At 39.8% G+C, this 25475-nt stretch overlaps 1 protein-coding gene across 11 annotated transcripts in view; it reads right to left on the minus strand.

Moving 5' to 3' along the window:
• Window positions 1-24901, minus strand: part of NRCAM (neuronal cell adhesion molecule) — a 308117-nt gene extending 283216 nt beyond the window's left edge. For all 11 annotated transcript variants that reach the window (XM_054564304.1, XM_054564303.1, XM_054564299.1 and 8 more), the window contains exon 1: window positions 24772-24901. The gene's annotated coding sequence lies outside the window, so the exon portion shown is untranslated. The remainder of the gene's footprint in view (window positions 1-24771) is intronic.
• Window positions 24902-25475: the final 574 nt, after the last annotated feature.

Genomic DNA, 25475 nt, shown 5'->3' on the forward strand with positions numbered 1-25475 from the left:
AACAGCAAGAAATGGCCACTAACACAATTTTTTCATTCAGAAAGTACTTACTAGCTGGTAATGAAAATAATTATTTCAAAAATAAACAATAAGCCCGAGAAATCCTATAAAACATAGTTATCTGAACTTGCTTTAGATTTTTTCTTCATTATTTTACTGTCATATTTTATTTGAGTGATTAATCATCAATCAAATTTTAAGATTCCCCTGTGGTCTAACAATCTGCAAATTAGGAAAATGAAATGTCTCCTTTACAACTGGGTGAAGACCCATAACCTCCTCAAGTATGTCTAATAAAAAGGGGCCATGGGTCATTAATGACAAATGGGCTACAGCTGGTAGCTATAACCAGAGAAAGGACACAAAAGAGCAAAATGAGTAAATAAACAAATAAATAAAACTCTAAAACTTCATAGAAAAAAAATGTAAAATCTATAAGAATTTTGCTGACATTAGTTATAGCTACATGATGTTATATACAAAAAAGCCATTCACAGTATTTCTATACACAGCTGAGAAAAGGGAAAGTGGCCTTTAAATACATTTTTGGCTAATATATCTAGAATTATAAAAATTAATTGATTAAATAGCCTACATTAGTTCTGCCTAAATATATTAACAAAAATATATAAACATTTCCGCTTCAGACCTCTTTGCTTTCTATGTGACACCTATTTTAATTGTCCTAATAAAGAAGAGAAGCATGTGAACTAACCCACTGTCCTGAGGGGTAGAGAACGAGGGCTTTGCACATGGGACCTTTTGGCTTGTGAAAAGGCTACATATTCTTGCCAAAAAACTCACAAAGACTGCAAATCAAAAGATGCTGAGATCCTTGGACAAAAAGAAGACAGAGGAGGAGCGAGGGTAAGAGAAATGGAAAAGGGAATAGAACAAAGCAGTGGATTCATTACACACTGATGGGCTCAGCAGCCAGGGGTCACCCCTCAGTGGGCAAATAGCTAACACACTAAAAGTAGTAGCTTTTACAGAAATTTTCCTTGATGTCAATGTAAATAATTTTATGTAGTCTTCAATAAGCATGTTTAAAATAGAACTCCTTTCCTTTCAGACTTTGAAATATTTCATATTCTTTTTCATCTATCACTCTTCATTTACACCTGTTTTTCAGTCCCTTGGGTTTGCAGAAGAGTAGAAACACTTTTTGACAAGCTGGTGGAATACATGCTATCCTTTTTTAAAAATTATTTTATAGTAATTCTTGGCAAAGACCAAGAGTAAGAAGGAAAATTGTTATTCTGAAATTCCATTTGGACCTCAAATTTTATTTTTTTAAAGGCATTCCAAGAATTACCAAGTGACCCAGTTCTACAGACCATAAAGAGGAAGTTGATGGCTCCACGCAAGCTTTGTTTAGTTCAGAGGTCCTAGTGAAATATGCATTATGTTAAAGATGCTCAGTCAATGACATTTAATTTTTTAATTGCAAAACAAGACCAGGGAGTTGATTTGAAAGAGTCTCCTCTTTAACCAAATGTTCATTTCTCAAATACACACTCTCCACACAGAAGAAAGGCTTGAGTTCACTTTTACTTCTCACCATTGTAGACCTTTTATGACTCTCCCAACTAAAGATGATACAATATTTAAATTGCAAATAATCCAATATGGTGCACAATTGTTTCAGTGCTGCCCATCATTTTTCCTCACATAGAAAAATTTCTTGACAATATACACTGTGACATTTTTCATTTATTCATTCAACGAGTATTTGCTAGGAACCTAATGTATACTGGATTCTATGTGCTTGGAATGCAAAATCTCTGGCCTTGTGAAGCTTAAATTTCTTTTGGGGGAGACAAACAAACAAATACACAATATTTAAAAAGTGGTAAATACTATGGAAAATGGAAAACTACAGCAAGTTAAGGGGAGTCAGAAGTAAGGGATGGGGGGAGTTGTAATTTAAATAGGATGACCAGGTTAGCCTAATTAAAAGGGGACATTTGGACAATGACATGACAGAGGTAAAGGAGTGGAACAGGGAAAGAAGGTTCAGGGCCCAAGACATAGCTAATGCCAAAGCCTAAGGCAGGGGCAATGCCCAGAGAGTCTTGCTTTTACTCTGAGAGGAATGGGTTGTTAATAGAGGTGACATGATCTGTCTTTTATTTTAAGAGGATCTTTATGTTTCCTCTGTCAAGAATAAAAAGTAGCAGCCAAGGATGAAACAGAGCAGGAGGAGGCTCTTACAGTAACCCAGACAGCAGCTTGATCCTGGGTAGAACTACACCTGGGTGGTGGTGATGAGAAGTAGATGGATTCTGAATATATTTTGAAGATACGAAGAACTAGATTTCCTGACAGGTTAAACATATCATATAGAAGAAAAAAGGGACTCAAGGGGACCTTCAAAAATTGGGTAGAAACAACTAAAAGGATCAACTGAGATGAAGCAAATCTGGTGTGGGGAGAAAACCAGGTCAGTTTGGGATGTATTGGGCATGGGACACTTCTTTTTTTTAAATCTGTCTAGTACCTAGGACACAAGTGAGTATATTGTAATTTCCCTACTATCCAAGACACTCATGGAAATCCTTGAGAGCCAGAGGTTCATCTACCGTACTCTAGGGCCCAACAGTGGGGAACTAAAAGCTCCTAGCTGAAGGAATGAATGCAGTAGGCTGAATAATGGCCCCCTGAAAGTAGTTCCTGTCCTAACTCCTGGAGCCTGTTACTATGTAGTCTTATGGAGCAAAAGAGATTCTCAGATGTGATTAAATCAGGATCTTGAGATGGCGAGATCATCCTGCATTATCCAAATGGACCCAGTATAGTCACAAGAGTCCTTATAAGAAAAAGGCAGGAGGTCCAGAGTCATAGAGAGAGAGAGTTTTGAAGATGCTACACTGCTAGCTCTGAAGGTGAAGGAAAGTCCATGAGTCAAGCAATGGAGGCAGCCTCTAGACATTGGAAAAGGCAAGGAAAAAGGTACTCTTTTAGAGTCTCCAGAAGGAATGCAGACCAGGTGACGCCTTGATTTTAGGACTTCTGATCTCCAGAACTGTAAAAAAAACACATTTGTGTTGTTTTAAGCCATTGAGTTTGTGGTAACTTGCTACATTAGCCATAGGAAACTAATAAAATAAACAAATTCAAAAGTACATAGGGACTGAAGCCATTTTATTCACTGCTCTTTCTCCAGTCCTTAGCAGTACCTAGAGAGAGAGTAGGTTCTCGGTTGGGTTAATTTTAATTTGATGGTAATATTATGTGGTCACACTTCTATACCTTTGAACATGCATGTCCTTCTGCCTAGAATGCTCTTTCGCTCCCTTTCAGTCTAGCAAACTTCTCATTTTCCAAGAGCCACATCAAAACCCACTATCTCGGTGATGAATTCAACTACTTCCTTAGGCAGCGGTAGCCAGGGCCACTTTTGTTCTCTTATAGGATTTCGTAGGTGCGTAAGTTCTAACACCCAACCATGCTGCACTGTAAGGACATATTTATTGGTTCATCCTCCATTAACCCAGTAGCCACAGGATCCAGCTCATGGATCAGCTATGTGTCTCCTAGTGTAAAAATGCAGATAGTGCATGCTTGGCATGTATATGTTTGCTACAGGAATTAAAAAAACAGTACTAATATTTGCCACTGCTTTGCACTTTTTCAAGGCACTTTAATTATCTCATATTATCTCAATAATAATCCTGAGAAGAGAGGGAACATTGTTTCTCTAAGTGGGAAAAATGCTTGACTTGCTATGAGTGACATGTTATGTTATGTGCTCTTTGATGGAGAGGAAAGATCTTACAGAGGCTTCAAGTCATCATTCTGCATAACTAGAATCAGTAATTAGACCTGCAGATAAATACTGTGAAAACCTAAGCAGTTAGGGTGATTCTAAGCAAATGACCTATCTTAATACATATTCCCTCTGGGCCTTATCACTGATGTAAGGTGGTGCACTGGGCATATTTTCTGTATCTGATTGTCAGTAATTCCATAGATACACTAGAGTTGATTGGTGAATCCTTCTTTCTCTGCAGGGAAAGAAGCTAACTGTGACAGGACTGGCCTCTAAAGAGAGACCAGTGTCACTTTTCATCCTTTAGTCTCACGTAGGTTTAACATGGGTGAGAACTTTATTGAGAGCCTACACCCAGAGATCCATTCTGGACTGGGGGAGGAAAAATACCTATGGAAGGAAAGAATGAAGGTTCAAGGCAGGAGCTGCCTCCCGTGGTGGTGGTGTTAGAGCACCTGCCATGAGCACAGCCCTGGGCAACGCAGTACTGAGGAGACAAAACTAGAAAACAATCCTTGTTACCAGGATCCCTCCATAGTAGGTGAAGCTAAAGACCTGTTGGCAAAGATTTGATACTGGTCTCTCTTTTTTGTGTAGATTCTTTCTTTGTCTTTACAATCCAATGTGCATCTCATCAGCATTTCTATACATTTCTTAATTCAATACTGTTTAATACTAAGCTTAAGTTTCTCCCCGCTTTCTCTCTTGTGGTGACTCATTCCAAATCCTTTAACCTTTCTTCTAACAGTCCAATTTTCCAATTGTTAAAAAACAGGTGCCATAGTCTCAATCTTTTAAGGAAAAAACTATATTCTATGGGTCAATGTTAATCACTTGCCAACTTTGTACAACAGGAACTGGTATTTATTAGGCTTTTTAACTATATATTGAGCCCTAAGTATTTTTAAGTATCTCAACCCTTACAATCACATTATATAGGAAGGTATTATAACCCCTATTTTACTAATGAAGAAACTGAGGCTCCTAGAAATTAAATAACTAGTCTGAGGTTATACAAGTAGTAGCAAGCAGTAGAGATGGGTTTGAGCTTAGGTCTGTCAATGTTTAAAGTCATTTTATCTTTATTTCATTTCTGCCATGCCTGTATAAGTGAATTTTAGAAACAAATCTATCCTTTAGATAATTGGACCACGTAAGTGTCTCAAATTTACTCCTGGGTCCATTCATTCTGATGAGTGAGCCTTCACAAAACAAGCAGTTATGTTGAGGACAGTGAGGAGGTTAACAAATTCTCCCCCACACCCCCTGCAAAAAAAAAACTATAAAATTGGATAAAACTGTCAAGAAAAACCCACAGCCATTTCAGTGCTCTGGAAGTTGACCAAAGACACGCAACATTTTGAGCACTTATTCCTAACAATTTCTGAACTTGTGGTCAGAACAGTGAGTTGGTGTCAGTGCTGTTGCCTGGATCTGCTTCCATCCCATGCCCTGCACTGTCCACCCTGGCTCTGTTGTACTGGTAAGTCATTCAACCAAGACAGGAAAGGCTATGAAAATCAGCAGCTTCACTGTACCTGCCAGAGTGGGCTCACTTGTTCGGCTCATTCACAGATGAAGTGGAAGTTCTTACTGGAATGCAAGCAAGCATACTAGCAGTTTGGATAGCCTGAGGTGGAAGTCCTACTTAGGGCAAACAAAAAACTGGTGGACTGATCAGGGACTTAACAAGGAGTTCAGCAGGTGAACCAGGCACAGTGGAACTAGAACAAGCTCTTCACATATGCTGGGCTGATTGAGATGGCACAAATGCTCAGCAGAGACTAGAAGGGCCCAAGCCACCCTTATACCTATGAACAGTGGAGCTTGCACACCCACACAGAAGACGCAAGGAAGTCCAGAAGACTGTATAAGCTGGGGGAAGACTTGAAAAATGGCAAGATGTTTGAATGCATTTCCTAGGCATAGATAAATTCATCAATAGAGAGTAGAAACCTTATTGGCTGGAAGTGTTTGAGCACAACTGATTGATCATTGGCTGACTACTAAGCTATGGAGACACAAGAACAAACAAACCCTAAGAAGCTAGGCTAAAAAAAAATTTTTAATTAAAAGAAACTGAGTGGAGACAATAGCAGTAACACTTTGCAGAGGAGACAGTTCACAGACTTAGTGCAAATAAGTTACTGAACAAAAAACTAACAACTACAAATCCCTCAGATGGAAAAAAAAGGCAGAATCCAGAGTTGCTACTACATACCTTAATTATCAACAGTCATCAAAAAAAGTTACAAAGCAAGAAAAAAAAAGAAAGTATCATCCATACACAGGGAAAGAAGGGCTATTGGTAGGAAATGTCCCTGATTGGTTCTAAAAGTTGGACTTAGCAGACAATGACTTCAAAGCAGCTATTACAAACATGTTCAAAAAATAAAAGAAAAAAAGTTTAATATGTTAAGGGAAAGTATTATGACAATTAATCAAGCAATAAAGAACCTCAATAAAATAATAGAAGTTATAAAAGAAGAATCAAATAAAAAATTGGAGTCCACATGTTTGATATCTGAAATGAATATTTCACCAGAGGTATGCACTGCCAATTTGAGAAGAAAGAAGAGAGAATCAGTAGACTTTAAAACAGACAAACAGAAATTATACAACCTAAAACACACACACACACACACACACACACACACACACACACACAGAAAAAAGGGTGGAGAAAAACAAGTAGAGTCTCAGAGAACTTTGGGACAACATCAAGCATACCAATATTACTGCAATGATAGTCCCAAAAAAAGAGAAGAGAGGGGAGAAGGGGCAGAAAAAATATTTGAAGAAATAATAGCTGAAAACTTCCCAACTTGGGTGAAACATATTAATATACACATTCAAGAAGTTCAATGAATCGTAAGAAGGATAAACATAAAAGATCTATATCTAAGCACATCATGGTCAAACTGTTGAAAATCAAAGGTAAAGGAAAGCTCTTGAAAGCAGCAACAGAAAAATGACTCATCATCTACAGGGAAACAAAAATTCAGATAATTTATGATTTCTCATCAGAAACAATGGAGGCTTAGACTATGGTTGCCAGAGGGGAGAGGGGTTGGGAGTTTAGGTGGAAAATGGTGAAGGGATCAAGAAGTACAAATTGGTAGTTACAAGTCATAGAAATGTAAAGTACAGCACACAGAATATAGTCAATAATATTGCAATAACTATGTACGGTACTAGATGGGTACTGGAAATATTCTGTAGAGGGCAGGCCTCATGTAGTATAGGCTTCCGTGGCTAGGTGAGTATTCTAGGAACATATCTGTATCAGTGTACCAGCTGGTATTGTTGTGAGAGGCTACATTCAGTTTTGGTGAATTTTTTTTGAAGACTCTTTCATTGGGTTTGCCCATTTCATAGTGGGTGATTTATAAGCGCACCTGCCCACACTGCACGGAGTGTTCATCAGTTTTTGACAATAAAACAGCATGACTCCCATGGCCCACCCACCCTACTCATCAGAACTCGCCCCTCGTGACTTTTTTTTTATTTCCCTAGATGAAAAAGTCCTCAAAATAAAGTGTTTTAGCAATGTGGATGAGGTGATACAAAAGATGGTAGAAGCCCTAAAAGGATCAAAATCAATGAGTTAAAGAACTGTTTTGAGCAGTGGAAAAAGTTTTCCATAGGTGTAGTGCATCAAATGGAGAGTACTTTGAAGGCAATCGAAATTTAAACATGTAAGAATAAATACACATTTTTTAATAAATAAACTCCAGGGGTTGTTTGGGGTCCCCCCTCATATGATTGTCTAACCACTATGCTGTATACCTAAAACTAATAAAATATAATATTGAATGTAAACTGTAATTTAAAAATTTTTTAAAAAGAAACAATGTAGGCCTGAAGGCAGTGAATGACAATCAAAGTTCTGAAAGAACAAAAATCTGTCAACCAAGAAAATATCCCACAAAGTATCCTTCAAAATAAAAAGCATCCCTAAAAAAGATATTTCTAGGTAAAGGAAGGTATTATGAAGCAATAACATAGCATTAAATGGAGGATTTATAATATATAAGTGTAATCTAAATGATAATAGCACAAAGGAGGAAGAGGAAAAGGACATATATTGAAGCAAAGTTTGTGTATTTTGCTAAAAGTATATTTGTGAAGTACAACATGATAAGATGCATGTTTCTTATTCATTAAGGAAATAATTCAAGAAAAGGGTGTAAAAACTTCAATGCAGGAAGTGAAATGGTACTCTAAAAATTACTTAATAAAAAAAAATCAGAAAAGGAAAATCAGTGAAACAAAAAATGAAACAAATAGAAAATAAATTGCAAAGTGTCATACATAAACCCAACCAAGTCAATAATATTAAAATGTATGGGATGCAACTAAAAAGCAGAAAAAATTGAAAAATTTATACTATCTAATTTCAAAAGTTACTTATAAGCTACAAATATGCTAAATGGAAGAAGCCAAACACATAAGATTCCAAATTGAATCATTCCATTAATATGAAAATGTCCAATAAAGGTAAATGTGTAGAGAAATAATAAAGATCAGTGGTTGCCTTGGAGTGGGAGAAGTGTTTGACTGCAAAGAGCCTCAGGAATATTTTGAGATAAGTGATGAAAATGTTCAAAACTAGATTGTGGGGGAAGTTGCTATATTACTTTCCTGTGATATGCAACAAGTTACCACGAACTTAAGAGTCTTGAAACAACATATGTGTTATCTCACAGTTTGTCACAGGTCAAAAGTCCAGTCATGGCCGAGCTGAACCTATCAAAGTGTTGGTCAAACTGCTTTCTTGTCTGAAGCTCAGGGGTCCCTTTCCAAGCTCACTCAGGTTGTTGGCAGAACTAAATTCCTTTCGGCTGGAGGACCACAAGAAATTTCTCCATAAGTAATTCATAAAATGGATAAAAACTTTTTGAAGGCCTGTGGGAAAGTGTCTCTCTTGTGACTGTTTTTTTTTTTTTTTTTTGAGGCTTTCCACCTGATTAAGTCTGGCTAGCCAGAATATCTCCCCTTCCACCAACTCCCAATTGCCTGACTGGGGACCTCAATAACATGTGTAAAATCCCATCACCTCTGCTGTACAGTGTGTAACCTAGTTATGGGAGTGCCATCTCATCATATCACAGGCCCGCCCTCCCTTTAAGGGACGGTATTATACATGGTTCACATACGAGGGAAGAGACTCTTAGAGACCCTCTTAGAAATCTGTTTACCATGATTGCACAATTTTTAAAGTTATTCCATTTTTAAATTTATTTTAAAAATCACTAAGTTGCATACTTACCATGGGTAGCTTATGTAATATGTAAAATAATGCCAAGAAAAACTAAAAGTTGCCCATATATCAATCAGAATTGCATTTTTTGGGGGGGGGGTACATTTTTTTTTCATTAAATCAACTAAGCCCTTAGGAAATGATTCAACAAAAAAATTTTCTACATTTATCTGACTATGCCCTTTACAATTTGTTATACCAATTAATTCACAGTAACCACTTCACAGTAACACGGCAGTCAACTTTTCCACTAGTTGGGTTTTGTTCCTCTGTCAGCTTTCTTAGTAAGGAATGGAAGCTCACTTAAATTCAAAGACTTCAGATTTTCAAAGAGAGTACAGTTACCTCCCCGCAAGTTTCTACTCTCTGATTTCTCCACCAGGGAGCAGATCCATTTTGAACTTCTCTCAAACAAAGAACAAACAACAATGTTTAGTCACATGAAGCTTCCATTTTACCAGTGGCATACTTCCTAAAATTTCATTCACCTGGAGGTCAGGAACTGTGAGTTCTGGAACTCTTTATGGAGTCTTGGGAACGTCTTTGAAGTTTGGCCACTCATGGTATTTTGCGTGTGCTGAACTGCTGCTTAAAACTAAATATTTCCTAACTTCAATCTATTCTGAGAACCTTCAGCCTTTAAATAAGAGCTTGCTGTACAAAAAAAACACAGCAAGCCTGTGATTTTCTAATTCAGGTGCTATCTTGACACCATGAAGCATTACAAATTCCCTAAGGGGATGCACAACAATGTCAACTGGATGGTTATCTTGGAGGTTTGTTGTTCCCAAGTTGAAACTTAACTGTTACCATGGATATAAGTCACAAAAGGAGTTGTCCATCCTGGAAAATAAAAACTGTTCAGAATTCTCATTCAAGGGTTTTATATTAAACGTGAGACTCCTCTGCATAATTTGTTTTTTGTAAAAATAAAAATCTTTCCTGGGACTATGTGAGTTATCTGACTACATAACACATGGACCACCAAAGTATAAGCAAACTTAAAAAGTAAGAATTTACATATATTTTTAAATTAGGGTAATTTGGCTTCTGCAATCCTATTGATAAAAATATCCACATTATCAGGTCATTTGGAGAATCTTAAGAGGTTTATTCAATTACTCAAGGATGCAGTCCCATCACTTGAATGTGCTGTAAGATTAGACTGCCTGTATTACCTAACCAGCATCTTCAAGAGATGGACTGATACTCTTCAATTCACAAGTTTCTAAGGGAAATGGAAGTTTCTCTTCAAAGTTTGGGTCATAATCTATAACTCACATGTGGAAACTAAATTCCATTTCTTGTCATTTCTCATGGCTGGATAACCAATAGCTCACAGGAGTTAAGACTAAGGAATGGAGGTCAGACTCCTTGGGTTCTGCAATTTAATGGTTACATTATTTTGGTCCCTTACTTAAACTCTCCAAGCCTCAGTTTTCTCATCTTTAAAAAGGGTATAATAACATAAAACGGGGTTTGGCAAACTGACCCATGGGCCAAATCTGGCCCACTGACTATTTTTGTAAAGAAAGTTTATGGGAACATAGAAATGTCCATTCATTTACACATTTTCTGTGGCTGTTTTGAAAGAGACTGCATGACCTACAAAGTCTAAAATATTTACTATCTGACTCTTTACAGAAAAAATCTGCTGGTCTCTGACATAAAGGGTCGTCATGAATATTAAATAAGATAATTCATGCAAGGTGTTCATATAGTTAAGCAAACAATAAACATGGGTTGTTGTTATTTATTAATAGTAAAAAGTTGTAAAAGTCATTGTGATCTTATTTCCTAAAATTCAGAGAGACGTCTCTATACATTCTGCTTCGGGAGCAGACTGCCCATGAAGTAACACTTTGGGATCAGCAGGCTCAGCCCCCTTTTTTGATGGAGGGGACCGAGATGGTGTGATGGCAGGATGTGATGTGCAGCTGTTGGTGCAGGGCAATGAGCCCGGTGGGCCACAGACAGCAGCTGCCACAAGTCATCCATTTCAAGAAACTGATACTCTGTCATTTCTGGATGGAGGATATCTTGGTCACAGGTGTGTGACACATGAATATTCATCATTGGCCCCACTCCTCACTGTAGATGAGATTGGAGGAAGACTGGGAAGGACTGAAATTATGCTCAGAAGATGACCAGAGCAGAACCTATTTCCATTTTCCCTAGAAATAACTGTTTTCCCAAGATGTATTCTACTCGTTCAGGGTAGGAAATAAGAAAAGTGTGGTCTTGTACATAAAAATTTTAAATGTTAGTTTAATGTAGCAAAATCTAGGCTAACAATTCAAAATAATAAAATGACCTGGCCCAGTGACTCAGTTAGTTGGAGCCCCATGCGATTCACCAAAATGTTGCGGGTTCAATTCCCAGTCAGGGTGCATACGGGAGGCAACCAATCGATGTTTCTCCCTCTCTCCCTGCCCCTTCCTCTCTCTCTAAATCAATAAACACATCCTCAGGTGAGGATTATAAATAAATAGGATCTAAAGCTGGTAATTTATCCTAGAACTAGCACTGCTAGCTCCATATTAATACATTCTCAAATAAATTTTGGTCAATACCAAATGTTAGAACAGTTTCCATAAATATTTCAAACCTTCTTCACAAAACTGTCTCTCAAGGCAAATATTAAAAGATGTAAAGAGATTACCCTGAGCTGGTGATTTTCAGAAACAAACCACGGCCTATATTCTGCTCTTGTCTAGGGCCTTGGACAGTTCACTCCATCAATTTGTACCTCGCTGCCTTGCATGGGGAAGAGAAGCTTTAAGAACCTGCAAAATTAAAATAGCCCTGATTGCAAATTAGTTCCTGCTGGATGCTGGTGGGTTTTTGTCAGTCCCTCCGGACTTCAGAACATCGCAAGGGAAAAACATTATCACCAGGAGGAAACCCCAAATTAGCAAATGGTTAACAGGTTAAAATGTAATTAGTAAATCATACAACTCAGAGGTGTAAAGTCCTCAGTGCTCATTCAAAAAACCTGCCTACCAAATAGCTTTATTTTTATTGAAAACAACTGGGCCCTTCTTTGGACGTGCACCTCATTAAATGCCATACATAAGACATTAATAGATAGGGTCATTGCCTTGAAGGGGCTTACCGTCTAAGTCATACAAGGCTGTCGCTGGTGGAAATGAAGAAGGGACATTCATATGAAGAGGGCAGAGGTCACTAAGGACCAGCCAAAATGCTTTCAGAGTTTTTAATTCATTCAAACTAATATTTAAGTTAATTAAAAGCACTTGACAATCTGCTCCTTCAAGTGACAGAGGTGCTGCCTGATTACATTGAGCTGCAAAATTCTCCACAATGTTACCCTTCACCCTGTTCCACTGAAGTGACAAGGGAGTAGCCTGGCAGCTCACCCAAGCCTTCGCTTTCCTCAGCGTGAGGAAATATCAGCAACCATACCATTTTCCAAGTGCAAATATACCTTCCTTGATTGGCAAGGAACAGCAAAGGCACCTGCAAAGACTTGAACAAAATGTGCCCCCTTATGTTCCCAAGTGATAAGAAAGTCAGCCAAGTTGGGCTCAACTTGATTACAACCAAAAAGAGTAATCACCTGATTAAACTACTAACTTCATAAATTGTCCAGTTAAGAAAATGGATACTCTCCCCACCACTCCCAGTATTTCTGCGCTTTAATTCAAGGTATGGAGACTTTCTAAATAGATGATTTATATACACATACTCCTTTGGTATGCAAAGTAGACCATGATGGATATAGAGATATAGACATATGACATAGTTCTGGGGGCTGGACATCCAAAATTAAGCTGTGACCAGGGTTAGTTCCTTCTGAGGGCTGTGAGGGAGAATTTGTCCCATGCCTGTCTCTGGCTTCTGGTGGTTTGCTGGCAATCTTTGGTGTTCTTTGGTTTGTAATCTCTGCCTTCATCTCCACATGGCTTTCTCCTGCTCTGCCTATCTCCAAATTTCCTCTTTTTATGAAGACACTAGTTATACTATAGGAATTAGGGCCCACACTAATGATCTCATTTTAATTGTAAAGGCCTTATCTCCAAATAAGGTCATATTCTGAGGTACTAGGGTTTGGAATTTCAACATAAATTTGAAGGTTCACTGTTGACGTACAACACATTCCAATTTCTAAAGTTCTGTGTCTACACCCAGGTCAATGATGACTACTACTTTTTGGCTTTATTGAAGTATAACTGGTAAATAAAATTGTAAGATATTTAAGTGTACATCATGATGATTTAATGCACATATGCATTGTGAAAAGGATTCCTCCCATCTAGTTAACACGTCTGTCACCTATTTGGGGGAGGAACAGGGTAAGGACATTTAAGTGTTATTCTCTTAGCAAATTTTAATTATACAATACAGTGTTATTAACTATAGTCACCATGTTTTAAGCTAGATCCTCAGACCTTATTCTTCTTATAACTGAAAGTTTGTACCCTTTTACCAACCTTTCCCTATTTCCCCATCCTCCAGTCCCTGGCAACCACTTTTCTACTCTGTTTCTATGAGTTTGACTTTGTTTTTTAGATTCCACATATAATTAATATGATGCAGCATTTGTCTTTCTCTATGCCCTCCAGGTTCATTCATAATGTTACAAATATATATATTTATATATATGAAATGTCTTCTTTATCCATTCATCTGTTGATGGAAACTAAGGTTGTTTTTATATCTTGACTATTGTGATAATGCTGCAATGAACATGAGGGTGCAGATGTAGATGTCTCTCAAATATCCTGCTCTTATTTCCTTTGGATATATACCCAGCAGCGGAACTGCTGGATCATATGGTAGTTCTGTTTTTAATGTTTTCCAAAGTGGCTGTGTGGCTACTATTTTTAAGAACCTATCTCTTCTCTGAGGTGCAGAGGAACAGAATAGATACAAAGGAACAGAATAAATACAAACAATGATATATACACAAACCTACTCACAAGCTTCACTGCATATGTTTCTCTTTATGTAAAACCACTAAGCATATTCAACTTGTGAGCTTGATTAATTTATATATTGACATGGTTTCATATTTTATTTGCTTGTGGAGTTGCTAGTTCATTGTGACTGACATAAAAAATATTACTTATTGTACTCTTGAAAAATATAAATAGGATATGGCTTGAAATAAAACAATTAGATTTCAAAAGACTATTGTGGACAGAATACATCTGGAAAAATGTATTTGCTGAGTTCCCAACATCAAGCTGACTTTTGCATACCTATTATCATTTGTTGAAGAATATAGTTTGTGTTTTGAAAACAGTCCCACCATGCAGCATCAAAAAGGTATCAACCTATTTGCAACATGAGATGACTTCATTTATCTAAAATCAAGTAGATATAACTGTTGTTAAAGATTTGTGATACATATATGTGTCTCTGAAGCAAATTTGGAATAATGTGGAAAAATGGCAGGCGCATTCTACCTAATAAGAACATAGATTGATGTTGTCTTCCTCTCAGCACTTTCATTGTTATCACTTACCATTATGACATACTCTTGTGAGGTAGGTTGGATGATGAGAAAATTTATGTTTTATCTTAAAAATTTATGTTTATCTAGCTAAAGGAAGAGAAGTACTTAAGCTGTTTTTCCAAAGCTATAAATATACTGAGGTCTTTTTCAGTTTGTGTAGACGGGTACTTCTCAAAATTTCATTAATTATAAATTTCATGTACATCTTTTACTCTAGGTGTCTCTCAAACATGGCACCACTGCTTTGAACCCGACCACTATAACCCACTAACTAGTTGGGAAAGGCCAGGCCATAAACTCACACCTTGGAATATAAAGAAAACAACAGATAGGAGTACTTAATGACCAAGCAAACTGTAGGAAAATTTAGCTTTTAAAACTGCACGCTGAGCCCTTCTGAGTCTGGTTTCACACACCAGCCTTTATACTTTTCATTTCAGTCCTGTCCTGTGTGTCTCACTTCTGATTTCGTCAAATTCAGAGAGTAGAAAGCAATCTTAGGAAGTACTTAACTCAATCAGGGTGCAGCCACCCGGAGACTTCCAAAAGGAAACGACAAACACCAGCTTCAGACAGTGAAGGGAACAGAAAGCCTTGTGCAAATTCGGAATCATCTGCCATGAGCAAAGTAGACAATTACAGAGGAACTCTTTTGGGACACAAAAATGTCATTTAGGGCTCCAAAGAAGCAATTTAAAAAATGGTACCCTTCTGGATTAAATTATTTCACCTGTCTGCTCAAGTGCCCACTTTAGAACCAGGAAGCAAATTACAATCATACAGAATCCAGGCATGAAATTATGAATGTTTGATTTCCATTGGTCTAGACTTTTGTCTATGTCTTTAAACCAGAGCTGAGGATCAAATTGTCCATTTTCTCCAACCAAAGATCTACTTGACATTTTGCAATATTCAAGTATTCGGTCATTCATTCTCACATTCACTCATTCATCAAATATAGGGACTTTTGCATACTTACCACATGCATAAGAAATGCAGCTCAGGCTCCTAATGGAACAGAGCAAGGGCTGACTTCCACAGTCAGAAGCCTGGGAGAGCTAACTGAATTCTATTATGAGCAAGGCCAAAAATGCCTGCATTACCTGGATGACTATTATCTGCTTTTCTTTAGCATGAGAGACTTGGCCTCTCAATGTTATCCAGAGAAAATACCAAATCTTTTCATAAAACAGAGGAATTCTCTTCCCTTACCACCTGTTCACCACTTTACTGATTTTTCTTTAGCCTTATTTGCTTGGGTTCCACTTGATATCTATTACGCTCTGCTCTTTCAGTAGACAGTATAACCTGTCTACTTAGATACCCCTGAAAAGCTGTTCCTGAACTGAACTTTAAAACATTATAGGAGCTCACTCATCATATAATCCTGTGCAAAGCAAAAACACCCTACTTACTATTAATAATCACCCAAAATATATTTGTCAAGTTCATGTTTTAATATATCTGATATTCTCAAGGTGAGGCCATATATATATTGTATAAAGGAAAAAAATAGCTAAAGAAAAGATGATTTGATTAAGAATTTAACTGTTTTATGCTGAAATTATTTTAGCCTTGACTCTTAGTAAGTTCTCATTTCATTTCTTTTCAATGTAAATGTATTATCATATTTCATTTTTGAAGAATGACTTGAGTTATTTCTATTTTATGATGTCTATTTTATGATGTTACTTAAATGACATACCACAAAAAATTCCCTTTAAAGTATTTAGTATTAAACTCTCTGAAATGGAGACTATTCTCCATTAGCCAACCAATTACCACAACCATTTTCACTCTCTTTCTTTCAGATTTTAAGTTACTGCCTCTACAGTGCTTGTTCTTTAGTCTCTTGTCATCCTTTAAAATCCCTTTCACTCCCCCTGCCTTCTGTAGAGGACACTTCTCCAGGTCACAATTCTCATCGCCCACCTGAGCCTCCCTCCATCTGAATCCTTTCCGCTCTCTGATCTCTACTTTTCCAGCCCCAGTCCTACCAATCAATCTGACCATGAACTCACTCCCTGCTGTTTAATGAGTCCCCCCATAGTTCTAGGACAGCGATAAACCCTTGATATATTTTACCTTCCACTTAATTTCACAACAATAACAAGGTAACTGTTACTAGGAACATATGTATAGTCATGGAGTTTTTAAAACTCTATTCCAACTATTTATTAAAATGCAAGTTATCTTAAATTCTGTGAGATATACAAAGCATATATCATGATTTATGTAACATATACATGTAATAGAAGTTAATATAATCAATTCCAAAGTAAATTTGCCTTTGTTTATATTACATAATTAATAGTATTATCTCTGAATTTCTACTTTATTATTTTGTTCATGTAAATTTGATTGCCATTGTTTCTCTAAAAGTAGAAACAGTCAGTAAAATGTATTAAGTGTATATAAAAATGGCTTTTACCTATCATATCACTTCCATCAGAAGAAAAGGCTATTGCCATCAAATCATGTAACTGGTCAAAGATACCAAAGCAAAATTTTCCAATTGTAGTTTTATGGAACCCCAGGAAGCATTTCAAATTACCCCAAATTATTTTTTATTTCCCTTACATTCCAGTAGCCTTGACTTCCCAGTAGCTATTTATTATTCTATTTATATACTCAGCTAACTTCTCTTTCTGAAATGTTTTAAACGAGATGCTGCCTACCAAATTGAATGGCAAACGTGTGCCATATTAGAAACTAATAACAAATATAATAGGGATGGATTACCACTAGAAGCAGAAAGCTGAAATCACTCTTCTTAAATATTCATATAGGAGAAAACAATGGTTAGTCAATGTTTATGACAGATTTATCTTGTCACATATCAAAACAATCTGTGATCAATATCAAAACACTACAATGAGATTTTACAAGGGAAGTTGATTAGGCATTTCTGTGTTTATTCAACTAGATACTAGATGGAAAAGCAGCAGAAGAGTCAGAAGATTTGCAATGCAATTAGGAGGGACGAGTGCATCTGAGTGTATGCCAGATGCAGGGGCCTCTCCTTATTCACAGTCCAATGTCTTAATGCAGTGTACAGCATCAAACTGCACTTCCTACAATTTTAAAACTTTTGTCAGTTAACTAGATGTTTACCAAGTGCCTCGCTTGGGCACTCAACATTCGGGAACACCATCCAGCTCTATGTACGTTGTTCCAACACCATCTGTCACTTAAGCTTCCACAGATTCACAAATTTCAATTCAAACTAATCTACTCGGCACTCAAACTAAAGCTATAATTCAAATTTCGACATGAAGCTTGAATTCCTTTTCAGTGTTCTTCAACTTTGACCCAGCTCCCCCTCCTTCCTTCACTGAAAAGGGCCAAGACAACAGCCCAGCAAGTGGGGCAGGCAAAACAGGCCTCCTTTGTTCACTTTTGTCCGTTCAGCTCTCTATTGAGGTGAGGATCTGAAAAGCACACAGGCTTTGGGAGGCAGCAGCACACCAGCTCACAAGCCATCCTCCTCAAAGACGAAAAAACTGGAAGATGAAACTCTTTCGACAGTCCGTTTTTACCTTAAGGCACAATTAATGAAACATTAGTACTTTCCCTTTTCCCTTGAGAGAGAATATGTTAATGGTGTTTTACACGAGTTTGTAATGTTCATCAAAAATGTATGCTGCAAATCATACCATCCAAATGCCAAGGGCCTCTGAAAGTAGCATGAAAGTGGCTTTAAAGTTGAAATTTGGAGAAAAGATCACTACACACTGAATACATATACTGAATTTTTTGAATGCTCTCTGCCCACTTGAGAAAGATAAATCAAATTCATTGCATATTACACAGTAGAAGACCTCCTACAGGATTCCCTCAGATTGCCCTGGGAATATATTTTTCTGGCTACAGTCAGTTTTGAACCAATATACCATGCCCATCATAAAATTTAAATATACATATAAATTTATATACATCTATAGTCAAAATACTTTTTCCAGCCTTTTCTATCAACATTTAGCAAGAAGAATTTTTAAAAGGATCATTTTCATCTGATAGTAACTGTCATTTTTACTCTCATGTAAATTCAACAATGCTTCATTTTGTACAGGGCAATATGAAAGAAAATCAAAGAGCACAAAAGACAAGATGAGATTTACTTGTTATTCCTGTTTTTAAACTGAATAAGCCAGTTGGACAATATGTGCAATAGATGAGCATCAGTGTTTATAGATGTGTTCCCTTTACCATTGGCATTTCTTTTATTCACTAGTTTTTAAGTCAGTTGAGGGAAACCCTTCATCAAATTTGTTAAAATTGTCTTTTTCTAATTTAAAATTCCAATCTTGTATGCTAATAAAATAGGTCAATTAAGTTGACACCACATCTTTTTTATTAGCCTAGCTAAGCAATTATAATTGGGTGGTGAGTGTGCTGTCATCTTTAAAGGCTCAATGGTGGGGAGAAATGCCCAACACAGACCTGGAATGTACAACTCCAGCACATCCCTAAATATTTCTGGAGGTGAGGCAAATTTGCTCTTGATATGGGTTAAAATAATGTCCTTTTTCCCAGTAAAATAAAAGCACACTAATGTTTAATCTACCTCACAGCAAAATCACTTAGCACAAATGCACTATAAACATATATGCTCTAATTCAACATAAAAAAATAACATGATTATATGTCACCATTGCTGGCTTATCCTGCACTATGACACACACGCTACACAGCATCTATTTTATGCCTTGTACAAAGTATGGACTCAATACTTCTTAAAAGCCATACATCCCTTATTAATGAAAGTTAAACAAATAAGTTAGAAAACATTATGGATAACTTGTTCATAATACACTGTATATTAATTTACAACTTTAAAAAATAACAACTATAGCTCTTGACAGCAACAGAATGGTTATTATCAAGAAAACAGAAAATTAGAGTTTGAGATGATATGAAGAAATTGGAATCCTTGTACAATCTTGGTGGGAATGTAACATTGTGTGGCTGCTATGGAAAACAGTATGCTAGTTCCTCAAAAAATTAAAATAGAATTACCATATAATCCAACAATCTCACTTCCGGCTACATACCCCAAAGAGTTGAAAGCAGTGACTCAAAAAAATATTTGTACACCTATGTTCATAGAGACATTGTTCCAAACATCCAAAAAGTGGAACTAGCCCAACTGTTCATGGACAGGTTAATATTTTTTTTAAAGTGGTATGTATATACAATGCAATGTTATTCAGCTTTAAAAAGAAAGGAAATTCTGACACATGGGTGAGCCTTGGAAACATGATCCTAAGTGAAGTAAAATAAGCCAGTTACGAAAGGACAGATGCTGTAAAAATTCACTCATATGAGGTACTTAGGGCAGTCAAATTCATAGAGACAGAAAACAGAATGATTCTTTCCAAGGTTTGGGGAAAAAGGGAATAGGGAGTTAGTGTTTAACGGACATGGGGTTTCAGTTTGGGAAGGTGAGAAAAGTTCTGGAAATGGACTGTGGTGATGGTTCCATAACAATATTAAGTATTTAATGCCACTGAACTATACAGCTAAATATGGTTCAAACAGTATTTTTTTAAAAAATATTTTATTTATTTATTTTTAGAGGGAGGACAAGGGAGGGAGAAAGAGAGGGAGAGATTCATCAATTGGTTGCCTCACTTGTATGCCCCCAACTGAGGACTTGGCCAGCAACCCAGGCATGTGCCCTGACTGGGAATCAAACCAGAGACCTTTCAGTTCACAGAATGGCACTCAATCCATTGAGCCACATTAGCCAGGGTATAAACAGTAAATTTTGTTATATGTTTCACTACAATAGAAAAATAACTTAGCAAGAATATCATTTTCTATAAATATTGATATATTGCATTTACTGCCCCATTTAAAGACAATCCGATATTGAGAGTTATCATTGCTAAAACTGGAGACAGAGCCTTTCCTATATTTTCTCGTGTAGCCCTCTCCTTCACATTTTGAGGAGGAAAATAAACATTCATCAGTTCATTTTGGAACACTTCCATAGTCTGAGAAATTTCGGCCTCCTAAAGGGGCCTTTCGTCTGCCTGGGTGGACAAGGGTTAAATAAAATAAGCCACCAGGTTCTTACCCCTGGCATCCCTAGATGCTAGGAGATACCTACCATCTCATCTGTTCTCACCTGGCAGGAAAGCCAGGGCTCCTTCAGGTGGGAAAGCACGAACCATACAAGGAAAATACTTCTGAATGTACTTAGTAATTTTCAATCACTTCAAATCATTTTCATTTTCTCTTTGACAATCATCTCAGCAGCTGAAGGCCGACCTAAAGCAGTCCTGAGGTGCAAACACACAAAACTTCCCAGACAAAAGAATACATTAGGAACTCTATATTCTTGTTAAATTTGTTATTGGTTACCATGCTTCTCAAATGGAAACGGTTATTTGGAACTGGGGATGGGACTCCAAAGGCTGCTAAGAGAGGTGGCAAATCAGGACTCCTCATATGGACTGAACTGTGCCCTGCAAAATTCATAGGTTGAAGTCCTAATCTCCAGTGTGACTGTTTGGAGACAGAGCTTTTAGGAGGTAATTAAGGTTAACTAATGTATTAAGGGTGGGTGGTAACCTGAATAGATCAGGATCTTTATAACAAGAGGAAGGGGTGGGGTGGGGGTGCCTCTCTCTCTCTCTCTCTCTCTCTCTCTCTTTCTCTTTCACACACACACACACACACACACACACACACACACACACACACACACACAGGAGAAGATGGTCTGCAAGCTAGGAAGGGAGCTCTCACCAGAACCCACATTTGCAGGCACCTTGATCGCTGAGTTCCAGGCTACAGATATGTAAGAAAATAAACGTTTGTTCTTTAAGCCACCCAGTCTATGGTACTTTGTTATGGCAGCCCAAGCTGACTAGGACAAAGACTGATTTCAAGGTGAAAGCATGGGTGTCTCGGTGGTTACCCTTAGGGAGAGTAATGACTGGTAGGAGCCACAAGATGGCTTTCTCTGAGGTTCATAATGCTTTTCTTTTTTTTTTTTTGAGCTAGTCTGGTGTGTTCAGTTTGTGCAAGTTCAGCAAGCTGTACATTAATAGTATGTGAAAAAAAGAATCTCTGTGTGTGGAAGAATGTAGCATAAAATTAGAATTATTCTCCCCAAAGGCAGGAATTCTGTTTTGCTCACCACTGTATCCCCAGTGCCTAGAGCACTAGGACCTGCACCCAGTAAACAGTGAATGAATGAATGAGTGAATGAATCCCTTTATTAGAAAAGCTTCCTGTGGGATTCCATTAAATAACTCCTTTGTACATACACAATATAATAATTTCAGATTCTATTCCTAGTCAATCAATTACACAAGGAAAACTACACCAACGCGAAAGCATTATTTGAAATAAGTAAATTTTCTACAGCCCAGGTGTATCCATTCTCATTACCCTCTCACCTGCCTGAAGTATTCACAGCCAATCATTATTGTCACTGTCACATGGGCCTCACAGAAAATATGATTTCCAAAGACAGCTTGTTTTTCACTTACTGTCACTTGGAGAGGCTGGGTAAGCTCTCCAAGCCCCACTGTACTTATTTTGAAACCCAAAGGTCAGGCAGTGTTTTCTTACAGGCCTAAAATTCCTGGATGACGTAAAATGTTTAGCAAATTTCCTGCAATAAAGTAAAAGCAAGTTGAAAGAAGACAATGAGTTAGAATTTAGAAGTCATTTTTCCAATTGATCAGTCAATTATAATCATTCTAAAATCTACTGCAGGAATAGCTGCTTTCTCTGTAGTTCAAATTCTTCTCTCTAACAGTTAACATGGAGCATTTTTGCAAATGCACTCCACAGTCTTATATATTTAGGATATCGAATGCTTTTCTAAGATTTTACACTAGGGTTCCATTCAAATTCAACATCCAATTTGAGAAGTAAATCTCCCTCAGTCAAAAAGATCTACAAAAGAGATTCTGGGCTGGGAACCTGAAATAGAAACATTTGCCAAATGGAAACATTGGCTTTTATTTAAAAAGAAAATAACTACATAAATTAAAAGGTTTCTCAAAAATTGTCATGTGCCAGGAACCTCTCAGCCACTCTGTAATGACAGAGGGTCCTGGTCACTGAGAATAGTCCAATGACTGTAACTAGTTGGATTGTGGGTTAACAGCCAAGTACTTAAAAGCTAACAAGAATAAAGGAACTTGTAAAGGAATTAGAGAGCAATAAAAGGCTATTACACAATACAATTCACTGAATTACTATATTGCCTGCTACTGTGAGGTCTGCAGGGGTTAGAATTAAATGGGTTTATAATATGTCCCTGATTGTGAACACTCAGTGGTTTCAGGCCTCCTCTAAACTAATGATAAGCCTCCAAAAGGCCACATTTTCACAGTTTTGAATGACAAAGTGTAGGGGCAAAAAGCTAACCCTTGCTCCTCCTAGCTATGTGGCCTTGGGAAAGTTACTCGACTTCTCTAAGTCTCCATCTCCCAGTTTTTAACGTGGGATTGTTTTGGAAAGTAAATGAGATGATACGTGTAAGATACCCAGCACCCTGCATTTCTGAAGCTTTTCAAAAAATGTTGACTGTCATTACCATTAAAGTAGAAAGCATCCAATTGTCTAAACCCATTTCAATACTTCTGGAAGGTCTCATTTACTCATGAGCTATTAGTACAATATTTTCATAACAGGACATGGTTAGCATAAAACAGTCCCATCCCAAAGCAGCCCAGCCTCCTTAGGTTTGTATTCAGCGGCTACCGTCGAGCCTTCCCAGGATAGCCCCAGGGGGAGCTCCGGGTACTGCACGGAACGACTCCCTCCCTACTTCATTCGCCTCCACCTCCTGCTAGAGCCTTGGGCGGGGGAGGGCACCTCGGAACCGCACCTCTGCGCGTTAAACCTGTGGGGCCCGGCGGGAAAAGCATGCTCGTCTTTTCGGACAGGCAGCTCCGCGCTTGCTGTGGCTTCCGGCTGGAGCTGTTGGTACGAAAAGGCGGAGAGGCTGCGTGGGGGAAAGAGGCCACCGCTCAGCGCAAGCATCCTTTCTCCCCGCCCTCCGCTGCGAAGGGGAGTGAGTGTGCGGGGGTAGAGGATGCGGCTGCGGACCGGGAGGCGGGCGGGCGGGAAGGCGATCCGAAGGGAAGGAAAGAACAGCTTGCTCGCCAGTCCCCCAGACCCAAGAAAACACACCGGCGCCGCTTGCTGCCGGGTGTACACCGCTTTGGAAGAAATGACGACTCCTTGGCTCCCCCTCTCTGCGCGCTGGCAGATGCGGGCTGCGAATGGTTGAGCTGGCGATCCACTGGGGACCAGTACGCTGCGGTTCCCACCCGAGCGGCGTGGAGGGACCCGGCACAGAAGGTGCTGGCCGCGCAATGGATGCTCCAGAACCGGCAGTTTCTCCCGGCTCAGCACAGCTTCCCCGGCCTAAGCTCTTGCCAGATATCGCCTTTGGATGCATGGGCAGGAACCCCTTTTGGGTACTTGGGTAGGGAAGGTGCTCCTCCCAGTCAGCCCCAAGCCGTGGCGAGCCAGCCCCAACAAGTAACAGCCCACAGAGGCTGGGCGAGGCGCCAGATCCCCTGCGGCCCGCACCTGTCGGGCCACAAAGCCCAGGAAAGCCCCCACCCTGCCGTTCCCTTTAGTCTCCCCGAGTTCCCTTCGGCTGCAACAGCGGAGGTCGGCTCGTCCCAGAACTCCAGCGGTCCGCGCAGGTGTGAGCACACACGAACAAAGCCCACGCCCAGATGTGCCCGCGGGGACCTACAGGCGCACACGCCCGAGCGCGCCGGCCCGGCCCCTGCGCTCCCCGGCTGGCACTGGGGCGTGACCTCCTCCGCGCCGAGTGTCTGCGCCCGGGAAGCCCAGTGTCCGGCTCAGCACCCGCTCCAGGCCCAACTCTGCACAGAGAGACGGCCAGGCAGGGTTTCCCGAACGCGTGGGGCTCCGGCGCGGAGGCAGAAGTTGGCCACAGCCAGGAGGCGGTGATGGGCGCCCGCCCGCGCCACCCTGGGCAGTGGTAGGTGCAGGAGCTGTGCCCTCACTCGGGGGCCCAGGGCGGGGGCGGGGGCTCGGGGGGCCTGAGGCAAAGCAGGAAGTTGGCCACAAGGCTCGTGCTGCCTCAGGGACAGCCAGCGCAGCGCTGCCGGCAGCGAGAATGCTCTGCGAAAGCCCGAGCCGGTGTCCCGGTGACCACACAGTAGCCCCCGCGCCCTGCTCTGCTTCAGTCAAAGCCCCAGTCAGGACCGAGTGTCACCACCAGACTTGCATCGAACTACTCACGTTCTAACACGGCGCCCTCCTCTCAGCCCAGGAGCGGTGGCCTGGGAGCCCAGCACGCAATGTCGATAGTGACGAAGCTGTCGCCTCTGGCTGCCCCGCGCCGTCCCTGCGCCCGCGCGTCTGAGGCTCCGACTGCAGCGCGCGTCAGCCGGCGACCCGAAAGCAGCTGGGCCGGCCCCGCGCCGGCGCGCCCCCGCCGCTCCCGCCCTCGCTGCTCCCCTCCCCGCGTCTCCTCTCCCTCCTCTGGCTCCCGCACTCCCTGGGATACCCCGCCCCTTCCCTCCTGGCCAGCACCCCTCCCGCCACTGCTGCTGTGGCGACGGCAGCGAATGCACTCTGGCCGGCAGCGCCTCCGGGGGCTGGGTGGCCGCTCACCTGAGCGCGGGCCACCGCCACGCAACGTCATCCTGCCAGCGTGCGAGGTGGCGGTTGTCGGGGGGCGGGGGGCGAGAGGAATCGCCGGGTAGAGAGGGACGGAGGGATGGAGGGACGGAGGCTGGGAGGGTTCCGGGGACGAGGGGGGTTGGGATTTGGCTACAAAAGATGTTCAGAAAATAAAAGGGTGGTTCTTAAATGCCACTCTCCTGGGTTTAGATTTCTGTGCAACGTCTGTGGGGGTTTTTTTTTTCTTCTTTTTATTTTCAAACACTTAAATTTCTTCGAAATTCGCCAGTTGGGATGATTGAGATGATTTCCTTTTGTTT

The sequence above is a fragment of the Pteronotus mesoamericanus genome, unplaced genomic scaffold (assembly GCF_021234165.1).
Source record: "Pteronotus mesoamericanus isolate MK-2021 breed Mesoamerican mustached bat unplaced genomic scaffold, CSHL_Meso_final scaffold_85, whole genome shotgun sequence".
NCBI classification, from domain to species: Eukaryota; Metazoa; Chordata; class Mammalia; order Chiroptera; family Mormoopidae; genus Pteronotus; species Pteronotus mesoamericanus.